The sequence below is a fragment of the Macaca mulatta genome, chromosome 6, assembly GCF_049350105.2.
Source record: "Macaca mulatta isolate MMU2019108-1 chromosome 6, T2T-MMU8v2.0, whole genome shotgun sequence".
Lineage (NCBI taxonomy): Eukaryota > Metazoa > Chordata > Mammalia > Primates > Cercopithecidae > Macaca > Macaca mulatta.
Window position 1 is genome coordinate 34,863,708 of NC_133411.1, and position 13,841 is coordinate 34,877,548.

Here is a 13,841-nt window from a genome sequence, read left to right on the forward strand (position 1 = left end):
TAGGGCTGGGGAGGCCTCAAGACACTTAAGAATCATAGTGGAAGGGGAAGCAAACACGTCCTTCTTCACACGGCAGCAGGAAGGAGGAAAAAAATGAGCAAAAGATGGAAAAGACCTTTATAAAACCATTAGATCTTGTGAAAACTCACTATCATGAGAACAGCATAAAGGTAACCACCCCCATGATTCAGTTACCTTCCACCGGGTTCCTCCCATGATGTGGGGATTATAGGAGCTACAATTCAAGATGAAATTTGGGTGGAGACACAGCCAAACCATATCAAAGGTCCTCTGCCATGTCTAGTCTTTTAATTCCTTTGTTCCCCAACCTTCCACCCCTGGTTGTCTCCTGCTCTGTCTCCCCTTTTGTTTCTCTTCCTCACTAAACCTTAGTTTCCATGGCCAATCACTTATAAACCTCTTCCAATAATTCCAATTTCCATGCATCCATGTCCTGCTTGATTCACTGAAAAAAAATGCTGAGTGTTTCTACAAATTTACAGTTAAGAGACTGAGCGCTGTTAAAGAAAACAGTCTAGAATTGTAAGAACCGGAGCTACTTCCAATTAATTATCTCCAACCTCAGTTGCACCATAATTTATCTCTATACGTAGTTTCCTTATCTAGTCCCTCAAGTCCCTCAAGTCCCTCAGTAACTGTCACTACTTTCTTCAAATACCTTCATCTCCTCAAGATTGAATTTCCCTAAGAGCCTATTGAAAGCACATAACTTTATATTTTCAAATATCACTTCACTTTCATCTACTCCCCTACTAAACAGCAGACTGTTTGCTCTCCTCCTACGTCATTAAATCTAGAAACTTATATTAGTATTTCCCTTCTTCCCTCCAGTAAATGAGGTCTTCTCCCTCCTTTTAAGTCCAACCATTCTACTGGACCTCTTGGTCTTCTGGTGTAGAAGCAAGGTGATGAGCTTTGGAGCCAGCTGAGTTGCTATTCTGTCTCTTCTCGGTTGGATAACCCATTATTTAATTTCTCTGAGCCTCTTTACTTACCCATAAAATGTACATAAAACCTTGATATCGTTATTGCTCTGTGTCCCTACCCAAATCTCATGTGGAATTGTCATTCCTAGTGTTGGAGGAAAGGCCAGGTGGGAGGTAATTGGATCATGGGGGTGGATTTCTCCCTTGCTGCTCTTGTTAAAGTGAGTTCTCATGAGAGATGGTTGTTTGAAAGTGTATAGTACTTCCACTTAGTTCTCTCTTCCTCCTGCCACCACGTAAGATGTGCCTTGCTTCCCTTTTGCCTTCTACCATGATTGTACGTTTCCTGAGTCCTCCCCAGCCATGCAGAACTGTGAGTCAATCAAACCTCTTTTCTTTATAAATTATCCAGTCTTGGGCAGTTCTTTATAGCAATGTGAGAATGGACTAACACATTCCTCTTTCATGGAATCAGTAGTAGGAATCAGTGGGCCTTGTATAAAGTGTAAGAAAAGTAATGCTATTATTTGCATCTGCTCCCATACCTGATTCAACAGTTATCCCCTTTATATCATCAACTTCTTCCCTAATTGCTTTCTACCTGTAAACCTAAATGCACCAATATCTTTTCTATTCCAGTGTGTTCTGTGTCCCTGATACTCTGATTTCAGATCTCACCACACCATTCAAATGGTGCTTGCCAAAGACCAAAGATCCTCTGTGTTGCATTTGGCATCTCTCTCTGCCCTCGCGCTTTTGCCAATGCTACCTATGAAAGCTGGCATCTCTCCATCATGATCCAGCCACATCTCTTTGCTGACTGGACTCACCCAGTACCACCTTCTTCCTGTGAAAATAATGCTCCTTGTGCACTAGTTTTAAGGGAAGTTGGTGGAGGGCTTCCATCTTGAAGAGAAGATGAATGATGGGGAAAATTCCCCAAATGTAGTTTAGGGGACCCCTTTTAGGTCTTAGTGGGCTTTTTAGCTGGATCTAGAAATCAAATTAATACTAAGCAGATTAACAAGAGAAAAGCACATAAATTTTATTAGCTTTACATGTATATGGATGTGAAACCGCTTTTGCAAAAATTATGACAGTGAGAGAAGTCTAGAAAAGCTGACTCCATTTTGGTTCTAGGCTTACAGGCTGACTGTTCTCACTCATTCCTGGCTATAGACCAAGCTAACCATGGGAGGAATTTAGTTTATAGCTTAACTTTGAAGCAAGGATGATAATAGTCCCTCCCTAAAACTAACTCCCTACTTGCTTAGGAACCAAAGCCACCTTTGTAAATTAATGAAAGGCCATGAAATTAGGATTATGGGAGGAGCCTGAATTCTGCTACAATTCTGGTAGGCACAGGTTCTATAATCTTCATTACTGCTTAAGAGTCATGCGGCCAGAGGTCACAAGATTCAAGACTTCCCCAATTGCTCCTATAGATAACATCACTATTGTAGAACCTAAGATTGATCTTTTGAGACTTTTTTCAGACTTTTGCATTCTGGTAGCCAACTGACCCCACCCAGACCTGGGACTCATGACTCAAGCCAGTCCTGTGGCCCTCACCCAAAGATTGACGGAGAATCATTTTCCACACCCCTATGATTTCATTTCCAACCAATCAGTGGCACTGATTCTCTAGCCCTCTGCCCACCAAATTGTCCATAAAAACTCTATCCTCTGAGTTCTCAAGGAGACTGATTTGAGTAATATTAATAACCCTAGTCCTTCTTGGCTAGCTCTGCAATAATGAAACGCTTTCTCTACTGCAATATTATCGTCTTAGTGAATTGGTTTTGTCTGTGCAGTGGGCAGGAAGAACCTGTCAGGCGATTATAGATGGATATCTTCACAAGAAAGTGGAGTCTGAAGAAGTGGTCAAAGAAAAATGCTTTTATACTTATCAGATAAAGAATGATAAATTTGAGAGGTAATGACAGAACAAAGGGTACCTGGCTAGGAGCAGTAAATTTGTTTTGTTTTGTTTTGTTTTCTGGTGACACTCTGTCACCCAGGCTGGAGTGCAGTGACATGACCTCGACTCACTGCAACCTCTGCCTCCTGGGTTCAAGCGATTCCCTGCCTCAGCCTCCCGGGTAGCTGTGATTACAGGCACATGCCACCACACCCTGATAATTTTCTATTTTTAGTAGGGATGGGGTTTCACCATGTTGGTCAGGTTGGTCTCGAACTCCTGAACTTGTGATCCATGTACCTCAGCCTCCCAAAGTGCTGGGATTACAGGCGTGAGCCACCGTGCCCAGCCTGGAGCAGCAAGTTTCTAGGGAAGTCACTACAAAATATGTGAGTGTGGGTGTGTGTGAAACTAGTGGAAGATAAGGGTTATTTCTATAAGTATATTTATTCAGGTCTATTGTAGTGCCCAGTTCCCAGTCTGGTAATAAGAGCTATTTTCTCACCCTGGTATGAGAAGTGTACCCCTTCATGGCTTGCTGCCTGCAGGAAGACCAAGCCTGCAGGAAGACACGAATCAGCTAGCTCTCTCTGAAACTACAATTTCTCTAATGTTTTCAACTCGAAATAATCATATACGTATTTTGCATATTTTGGGATGGTACGTTCTTTACCTTTTCAGTGGGAACAGAGCTCAAAAACTATTGAGTAACCAAAAAGCATGACCAACATCCATTCCACTTATATTGTCCTGTATGCAGAAATCCAGGAAACTGAAATTTAATGTATTAATGCATTTGATTTACATATGTGTACTCACACATCACAGGACCAGAGTACCACCCTAAGTTGATTTACTATTAAGCTTCTTCTTGTAATAATTACGTGCAAAAAAATTCAATTCTGGGAACTTACAATTGTTACTGTGTTCATGGCTCTGGAAATGGGTATATGATATTAAATTAGTCACTGAGTATTAATTCAATGTGCAGCTAAGTAGGAAGTTTGGTTGAATAAATTGTCTTGAGGGTTTTTTTGTTTTTTTTTTTTTTGTTTTTTGTTTTTTTTTTGGTGGGGGAAGAGAGAGTCGTTGGTCAGAGGTCAGACTCTTCCTAAGTGTTTGTTTTTCAAAAGTTAGCCTTTCTTTTTTGTTTGAGATGGAGTCTTGCTCTGTTGCCCAGGCTGGAGTGCAATGGCGTGATCTCGGTTCACTGCAACCTCCACCTCCTGGGTTCAAGCGATTCTCCTGTCTCAGCCTCCCGAGTAGCCAGGATTACAGGCATGAGCCGCCAGGCCCGGCTAATTTTGCATTTTTAGTAGAGATGGGGTTTCTCCGTGTTGATCAGGCTGATCGCTTGAACTCCTGATCTCAGGTGATCCACCCGCCTCAGCCTCCCAAAGTGCTGGGATTACAGGTATGAGCCACCGTGCCCAGTCAGGTTAGCCTTTCTAACACCATTTCTAAATCATCTGGAAATCTCATTAAAATCCTAGGCTGATCTCTGACCTAAAAAAATCAATGGAGGAGAGGGAGTCTAGAACATATACATTTTAACAAGCTTCTTAAGTGATTTCTTCTACTCATTGAAGTTAGAGAGCTACTGTTTTATGTGAGAAATGCAGATAACTTGATGGAATATTAATTTTAAAAATTAAAGTTAATTATTTAATATATAAGGTGATGTTCACATTGGTATATTTAATCTCTGTTGACTTGGAATAATGTCTGCTACATACATTCTAGTCCACAAATTCTAAAGGGAAAGCATTTTACTTTTGTTAGCACATTTGAATTTCATATGCCGAACATTTCCTAGCACTTATTAGTGCTCATTTCTCTAAGCTGATGGCTACAATCAGGGCACAGCTTCTTACCTAAGCCACTAAATAATTATCTTTGCTAGAAGTGGAAATAGGGCTTATTTCCCCCACTACTGGGCTTTAGCCTCTAATTGTCACTTATTTCTTGAAATTTAAGTCATTCTCTTTCCAAGAAAATACTCCACAGCTTTTCCTATTAGGTAATGTTTTGAAACCAGTGTTTCTGAAACTTCAGTGTGCGTCAGAGAAATCTATGCTTGTGGAATCTGCAGGTTTTCCGATTCAGTCAGCATGGGCTGGGATGGGTGACCTGCACTTTGAACATTTGCCCCAGTGGCTGACAAACTTAACAAGAAGGTTAAAGATACAGGGATGGAAATGTGTGACCCGCAGTGCAGGAGATTACTTCTTTGGCACACTTTACAGACCCCGACTATCTGCTTGATGGTTTTGAAAAGGCCTGGTCCAGTAAATAACGATTTGATCATCTGATGGGTGCTATCAATGCCTAAGTGAAAGGTTTGAAGTAATTTCCATTGGTGAGCTGAAGGCAAAAGTATTTTTCCTTCTTCGGTGGCTAGCCATCCTGAGGGGAGGAAACTATGTCCTCGTGAGGTTCCCTATTCTACTTCTTCTGAGTACTGGGGCTTGTGTTAGGGTCTTCTTTAGGGCCTAGAAAGCTGCTTCTGCTTCAGGTGTCCATCTTACTAAATGGGTATTGGCTTTCTGAGTTTCCTTAATTAGTGTATATAATGGTCTGGCTATTTCACCGTACCTGGAAATCCATATTGAGCAGAAACCTGTTATGCCAAGGAACCTTCTTAGTTGCTTTAGGGTTTGGGGATGTGGATAAGCCAGTAATAGGCTGGATACGTTCCTCACTGAGGGCCCTGGTGCCCTTGGATAATTTTAGCCCTAAGTATTTAATCTGCTGTGAGTAGAGCTGAGCCTTTGGTTTGGAAACCTTGTAGCCACAGGTAGAGAGGAAATTTAAGAGCACTTGGGGTGGCTTGATGGCACAAAGTTTCTGAACGGGTGGCTAAAAGTAAATCATCCACGTACCAAAGGACAAGAGTGTCCAGGTATGAGAATTGGCTCAAGTCTTGGGCTAATGCCTGGCCAAATAGATGGGGGCTATCCCTGAACCCTTGGGGTAAAACAGTCCAGGTGATTTGAGATGTTGGGTTTGAAGGATCTTCAAAGGCAAACAAGAATTGAGAGTCAGGATGTACAGGGATACAGAAAAAGGCATCCTTAAGGTCCAGGACTGTAAACCACTCTGCTTCCTCTGGTATCTGGGAAAGCAGAGTATAAGGGCTAAGTACAGCTGGGTATAGAGGAACAACAGCCTCATTGATAATCCTGAGATCTTGCACTAACCTCCACTGTCCATTGGGTTTCTGTACTCCTAAAATTGCAGTATTGCAGGGGCTATTGCATGGTTTTTCTAGGCCTTGGGCTTTTAGGTCCTTAACAATCCTTTGGAGTCCTTGTTGGGCCTTGGGTCTGAGGGGGTACTGCCTTTGGTAGGCAAAGGAGGCGGAATCCTTTAGTTTAACTTGAACAGGATGGGCATTTTTTGCTCATCCGTATTGTCCTTCTGTTGCCCAGACTTCAGGATTAATTCCTTCCTCAAACAGGGGACAACAAACAGGTGTTCTTCCCCTATGTTCAGGTGTATAATGGCCCCTGCTTTTGCTAGAATGTCTCTCTCTAACAAGGGAATGGGACTTTCAGGCATAATTAGAAAAGCATGTGAAAAGAGTCAAGTTCCCCAGTCACAACTTAATGACTGGGAGAAGTATCTAGTGACTGGCTGTCCTAGCACCTCTCGGAGAGTGACAGATCTGCAGGACAGTTGTCCAGGACAGGAGAGTAAGACTCAGAAGGCTGTGCCAGTATCCAGGAGACAGTTAACCTCCTGGCCCTCCATGGTCAAGCATACCCGGGGCTCTGTGAGAGTGATGGCATGGGCTGGCGCTTGCCCCGGTACCCTCAGTCCTGCTGCTGGATCATCTGGTTAGTGGCTTCTGACTCAGAGGACCTTTGTCCCCTGGGGCAGTGGGCCTTCCAGTGATTCCCTTGACGCAAGGGGCATGGACGAGGGGGCGGCTTACTTCTACTTGGACAACCTTTTTTAAAGTGTCCTTGTAGACTGCATTGGAACCAAGCCCTATTAGGCATTCGATTTGCCCAGCCTTTTCCAGAGCCTCCAAAGTCCGCTTGTCTGAGGGCCATGACTAAAGCGGTGGCCTTTTCTTATCCCGTTTGTCCCATTCCGCCTGCTCCTCCTGATCTCTGTTATAAAAAACCGAGGTTGCCAAGTTCAATAGAGTTTCTGAGTTTGCTCTGGGCCTACGGCACACTTTTGAAGTTTTTTCCTAATGTCTGCAGCTGACTGAGTGATAAACTTTTCCTTTAATATTAGTTGGCCTTGGCCGGGTGCGGTGGCTCAAGCCTGTAATCCCAGCACTTTGGGAGGCCGAGACGGGCGGATCACGAGGTCGGGAGATCAAGACCATCCTGGCTAACACGGTGAAACCCCGTCTCTACTAAAAAAAAAATAAAAAATAAAAGTAGCCGGGCGAGGTGGCGGGCGCCTGTAGTCCCAGCTACTCGGGAGGCTGAGGCAGGAGAATGGCCTGAACCCGGGAGGCGGAGCTTGCAGTGAGCTGAGATCCGGCCACTGCACTCCAGCCTGGGCAGAGCAAGACTCCGTCTCAAAAAAAAAAAAAAAAAAAAATATTAGTTGGCCTTCAGTAGAGTCAGGTGACAGAGAGGTATGCTTCCTCAATGCCTCCCTTAGTCTCTCCAGAAAGGCAGTAGGATTTTCTTCCTTTCCCTGTGTTATAGTGGACATCATTGAATAATTCATAGGCTTCTTCCTAGTTTTCCTTAGTCCTTCTAGCACGCAAGTTAGCAAATGTCTGCGGCACCAATCTCCATGTTCTGATTCTGTGTCCCATTGAGGGTCCACACTGGGAACTGCCTGCTGGCCTGTGGGGAATTGTTCTCTTTCCTCTGTAGTCATCCTGTCATTGACCTGACTGAGATACCACAGATTGCCAAACTCTCGGGCTGCAGTTATGGTGGCACTTCTCTCATTTGGGGTTAGTGTCTGATCTAGCAGTAACATTATATGTCTCCATGTCAGATCAAAGGATTGTCCTCACCCTTGTAAAACATCAGTATAGCCATCAGGGTTATCTGAGAATTTACCCAGGTCTATTGTAATTTGCTTTAAGTCAGAGAGAAAACGGTACATGTACTCTGGCTGGGCCGAATTCTCCTCCTCCCACTGCTTGGAGGGGGCATAATAAGGGAATATTGGCATTCTTTGGTTCACTGTTTACCCCTTTGTCTATCTCCTTTTGGACTGTATGGGTTGAAGGGGGGTCCTTATTAGTTGGGGAAGGAGTCAGGAAGGTGCTGGGGTAGGGAGGTAGACTCTGAGGGCTTCCTGTAGGGCATAAATCACACTTTTTACATAATTGTTGAGTTGTCTCTTAATGAAAAGAAAGTTTGTACATATGGCAGTTCACTCCATTTGCCTCCTTTTCTACAAGTGTCTAGCTGTAAGATGGTGTTATAATTTATACTTCCCTCAGAAGGCTAGGTTTCTCCCCCTTGAAGAGGATATGGTGGCCTGGTGGTACTGCAGAAGAATATAAGTCATTTCTTTATTAGCGTCTGAGGGTCAAATTGGTCCTAATTCTCCAGAATACATCTTAGGGGCGTTTTTGCCTTGGTGGGGAATGTTTCCCATCTGAAAAAAGAACATAGGGAAGCCAGCACGCCTAGTCATTTTCCTATGAGCGTTAGTCATGGAGCGTCCTCTATGGTCCTAATGCTTATTCCTTTCCAGGGTGCATCACCACCCATGGACCTCTGCTTATCGGATGAGTTACGCTCACTGATGTATCAGTCCTGTGCCTGTTTTCCCGCCTTACTTGACCACAAAGAAAGGGGTCTGGGCTGCTGGATTCTAGTGGTCCTTTACCATCGTGCCCAATATTGCCTGTGTGCTCAGAGGTGAGTCCTAGGGCTGGACTGGGCTCCTGAGTATTTCATAACAACCCAGCTGCCCCATCAAGATGCATTCCTATAAACAACAATTCTTATGCAAATTCATTTCAGAGAGGGTGTAGCTAAACTTTTGAGTCAGGATTGAGATATTCTTTTGATTCTGTAAGTACTTTAAGGCGTGGCTGAGTGCAAACAGCTCTCACGTTTGAGGAGACCAATTATTAGGCAATTTTTCTAACTCTGCTTCCACAAGAGTCTCCGTATCAATTACTGAATACCCACTGGGTTTTTTCCTCAATCACCTGGGAGGAGCCATCTATCATTCTGTCCTGAAGGGAGTTCCTCCTAGGTCTGGTTGGACTTTTGTATGGTAATTAAGATTTAAATCCCCTGTTAGGAAATCTGCTGGGTTAAGGATTTTTGATAGGAAAGCTCCAGGTTGTCAGTGGCCTCAGTGTTCTCAGGCTACGCCCTTGTTTACACTGACAACAAGGTAGTATTGGAGTGTTATAGGGTCACAGAGAAGACCTTCAATAATTAATTACAGGTTTTAAATTTACCCTGGCTTTTAAAGGAATAGGGCACACTTTTTTTTACTATTTCTATCTTTTCCTTTCTTTTTCTCTTTGACTCCCTTTTTGTCTCTCTCTCCGTGTCTTTCTCTCAGCCATTACAAACTTGGGACCCTGGCAAGGGTGGTGGGGAATGGATCCTACATAACTGCCCATGTCGAGAGCTGTATACCTAAATCGGGAGGGACACCAGGGATAAGACTCCCTGGGTTTATAGCCTAGATGCCTAAGGACGCAGCCTAGAGCTTCCTTAGATCCCTTTGGAGATACAACTTGCCAGAGGAAATGAAAGTCTGTAGGTAGCAGGCAGGGATCGGAGGAAGTAGATTCAGAGGTAAGGAGAATTTGGGGGCTACACTTTCAAGAAAGTCATGGTAGGGACCCAGTAGGTATGGGTCAGAAGGAAAGGTAGGGGCACACACATGGGCAACTGTTGAGTAGAGACTTCTGGCTGTGCCGTGATCTCAACCGGTTAATGCTGGGAGTTCGGGACAACAGCTTTCTGCCTCTAGTCAGCCCTCAGCTTCTCCAAGAAAACTGAAAGTGGAAGCTGGTTCCAGGCAGACCAACATCCCCAGCCCAGAAGGGTTGGGGGTTGTTAGAAAGCCCTTTCCCAGATAGCCTCACACCTGGGTCTTAAGTTCGGTGGCCACGCTAATTGTTTTTAACTGGCTGACAGGTGCCTGGTATTTTCCTCCAATTTCTAAGGAAGGATAGGACAGAATAGCAAGCGAAAGTGGTCCAATATTACTCACCGCTTTGAAGGTTGGTTCGTGGTTGCCAAAATGTTACTGGGGGTCCTTGCTCCCAGAGCTCCCAAGATGGTGGCGGGCCACTTCCAAGATGGTGGCAAGCCTCATGTTCTCTGACCTGGGGTTCTCGGCCTCACGGATTCCAAGGAATGGAATCTTGGGCGATGCGGTGAGTGTTATAGCTCTATTAGAAGCCGTGGGTCACGGAAGAGAACCATGGAACCCAATGACTAGTGTTCAGCTCAATTAGGAGGAACCCAGGCACTTAGCCGTGCAGGAACAATGGCAAGCCTTTAGCCCGATCGGGAGTGGCAATGGGTGCCTCGCTGGATCAGGAGCACAGTGGACACCCTGCTGGATCCGGAGGGATGGAAGTCAGCAGAGGGTCTGCCATGGTGGTAAACAGCAGTGGTGGATGGCAAGCGAAAGCTCAGCTCCATCCCATAACAAAATACGGACCAGAAGAGTGCAGTTGCAAGACTTAATAGAGTGAAATAGAGTGAAAACAGAGCTCCCGCATAAGGGAAGGGGACCCAAAGGGGGTAGCTGTTGCTGGCTCAAATGCCTGGGTTTATATCCTGATCCTTGTCCCTCCCGCTGTGCTCTCAGGCAATAGATGATTGGCTATTTCTTTACCTCCTGTTTTTACCTAATTAGCATTTTAGTGAGCTCTCTGATTGGTCAGGTGTGGGCTAAGTTGCAAGCCCCGTGTTTAAAGGTGGAAGCAGTCACCTTCCTAGCTAGGCTTAGGGATTCTTAGTTGGCCTAGGAAATCCAGCTAGTCCTGTCTCTCACAAGGACCACGCTTCAAACTCCACTTGGGCAATCCTAGCTCCTCATGTTGTGGTTATTCTTCTGCCATAATCATGATGAAGATAATTCAATTGCCTAAGAAAGATGGTAACAAATTAGTCTCAGACTCATGAAGAATGCAGATGCAGTGAGCTGTGGAGGAGGAGATGAAGTCCTTCCCACCGCCCAGTTGCTCACCATCATTTCTCATCTGTGGACTAGGTCTTGCTGAGGGCAGTGAAATAGAACCAACTTTTACATAGGGCTTTAGAGTTTCGTACTTGTGATTATTCCCGACAACAACCCTGTGAGGATGGCATTATTATTATTATTACCCTATTTAAAGGATCTGAAGATCAAAGAGGTTGGCTTTCCCGAGATCACAGAGTGAAGAGGTTGCGCATTCCATCACATCATGGTCAGTCAGCCTCTCTCTTTGCGGAAGGATACCGAAGCCGGGGAGCCTTCACCCAATAGGCTGGGTAGCTCCCAGGATGTCCTGGGGCAGTTTCTGAGGGCAGAGACAGCCCCACCCCTAACACTTTTCAGTCTTCCCAAGAGGGCAGGCAAACCTCTCTGGGAGCTGTCCCGCCCGGGGCCTGCATTCTGTTGAAGATCCGTCTGAGGGCTGATAGAATCTCTGAGGTTCTGCACAGAGGGGACACTTACAGAGCTCCTCATAGGAACCTTGAAAATTAGCCAGTGTATTGGTCTATTTGCATTACTATAAAGCAATACTTGAGACTGGGAAATTTATGAAGAGAAGATATTTAATTGGCTCACGGTTCTGCAGGGTGTACAAGACGTCTGGGGCCAGCATCTGCTTCTGGTGAGGGCCTTAAGAGGTTTACAATCATGGTGAAAGGCAAGGAGGGAGCAGGGCATCACAAGGAGAAAGCAGGAGCAAGGGAGTACAGACATGGGGTGGTGGGGGTGAGCGGGGAGGTCCTAGACTTTTAACCAACCAGATCTCACATGAACTAACAGAGCAAGAACTCACTTATCACCAAGGGGACGGTGCCAAACCATTCATGAGGGATCCGCCTCCATGATCCAATCACATCCCACCAGGCCCCACCTCCAAAACACTGAGAATCCCATTTCAACATGAGATCTAGAGGGGAAAACCATCCAAACCATATCAGCCAGAGTGAACTCACTCCAAAGCTAAGGAGGATAATACTTCAGGGCTGTTCCTCCAGCAGCATCCCAGCAATATGTTCATGTGCTACTGCCTCATTTTACACTCGTGATTCTGTATATTTTTTTCCTGAAAGAGGTTTCCCCAAATTGTCTCAGTCCCAGACCCCATATTCTGGATTTGCCTCTAGGTAAGCTCTGCAGGTCCCATGGACAGTCTTGGGAGCAGAAATCCAAACTGCTATTCAGGTCCCCAGCCTCCCCTCCAGTGAGGTGTCTGATCACTCCTGTTTATTCTCTGATTTAAATCTAATCAGAAGGAGCACAGAGGCAGGGAAGTCACAGTAATACCCAGAGAAGGAGCCATTTTAATTGTTGAGGAAGTCTCATTCAGAGCCCTGTTTCCCTCGGGAGCTGAATGCCACCCAGAACAAAACAATAGTAGTATTAGGAAGTGCTTGGTAAATACCAGCTGTTACATCTCAGAAACAACTACCTCAATATATGGTGTTTTGGAGAAGCCTCATGGTCTCTCTGACTTTGCCCGCAACTGACTCTCCCAAAGATGAAGTCGAAGTTTCCTTATCTACCTAAGATCCAGACCCACCAAAAGGAACAATTGTTTTTTTCTTTACCTCTTTGTAAGACAAAGAATATCATCACACCTGGTCAGACCCTTTTACAAGATAATGTACCAGTTCATCTCTGTTCCTGAATCAATTCATTCTCCCTAGTAATCCTTTATTGCTCCCCCCACCCCGCAGCAACATAGTTCCTCTTCTTTCCCCTCCCGTAACCTGTTTGGCCAGGATGGTCTCTAAGCTTCTGAACACTGTTGAGGGGTGAGTGATCACTCTGTGGTTCAACCTGTGTACATGTTAATAAAATTTGTGTCTTTTCTCCAGTTAAACAGACTGTTGTGAGTTGATTTTTCAGTAAACCTTAAGAGGGCAAATAGGAAGTTTCCCTTGGCCCCACAAAACCTTCCTCACAGAAACAGCAGTAACAGTATGAGGAAGGTATATATCCATTTTAAAGTGTGAAAACTGAGGCACAGAGGGCTTAAGCTTATATAGCAACAGAGCTAGAATTCCAAACAAGGTAGTCAGAGTTCAGCACCCAATTCTTAACTGGTAAGCTAGAGTCTTGCCTCACCTGTTCCCACTACTCCTCACCTCCTGCCCTATCCCCACCTACACAATCTCACCATTAGATAGTCAGGACCAGATCCCCATAACCTGAGGGCTAATGTCCAAAACTTCTAGACCAGAAGCAGCAAAAGTCTTTGATTGGACATTCTGCCAGTCCTTCGGAATGACAGCAGAACCATTTACTAACTAGGCTGAGGAAGAACTTGGTGTTACCCAAACAGGTGACAAGGGCGTCCATTGGAGCTCATGGCTTGGTGGAAGTCAGCACATCCCAGGCCTTCCAGATCCTTCTGGGGTTGAATCTTAGTCTGAAAGCTGCCAAGGGTCACCAGCATATCAGAGAGCAAACAAAAATGGACGAATGTTCTCTTGTCTTCAAGCTGTAACCAGTTAACCAGCGTGAATAGATGAGGCTCGTGCCTGGTTCTTAGGGAGCCTCTGAGCTCAGGTGCTGGCAACAGCTGGTCAGGGGAAGAGGGGGCAGGGAAGGGGAGAGGACGATGGGGCCTCTCCTCACCTGGGATGAAAATGTGGCATTGGATTGACACCTGATCCTCCCATAACCAGGCACTCACAGGCGCAAGAAGGCAACTTTGGGAATGGGTGCAAGAGGGCCTGCTGTTAGCATTGGAGGGGCCTCAGGGAATAATAGCCTTCCTCATCCTTTTTCCTCAGTGACAAGTCACAGGACCTGAAATCCCTCCAAGAAGCATTTTTCTT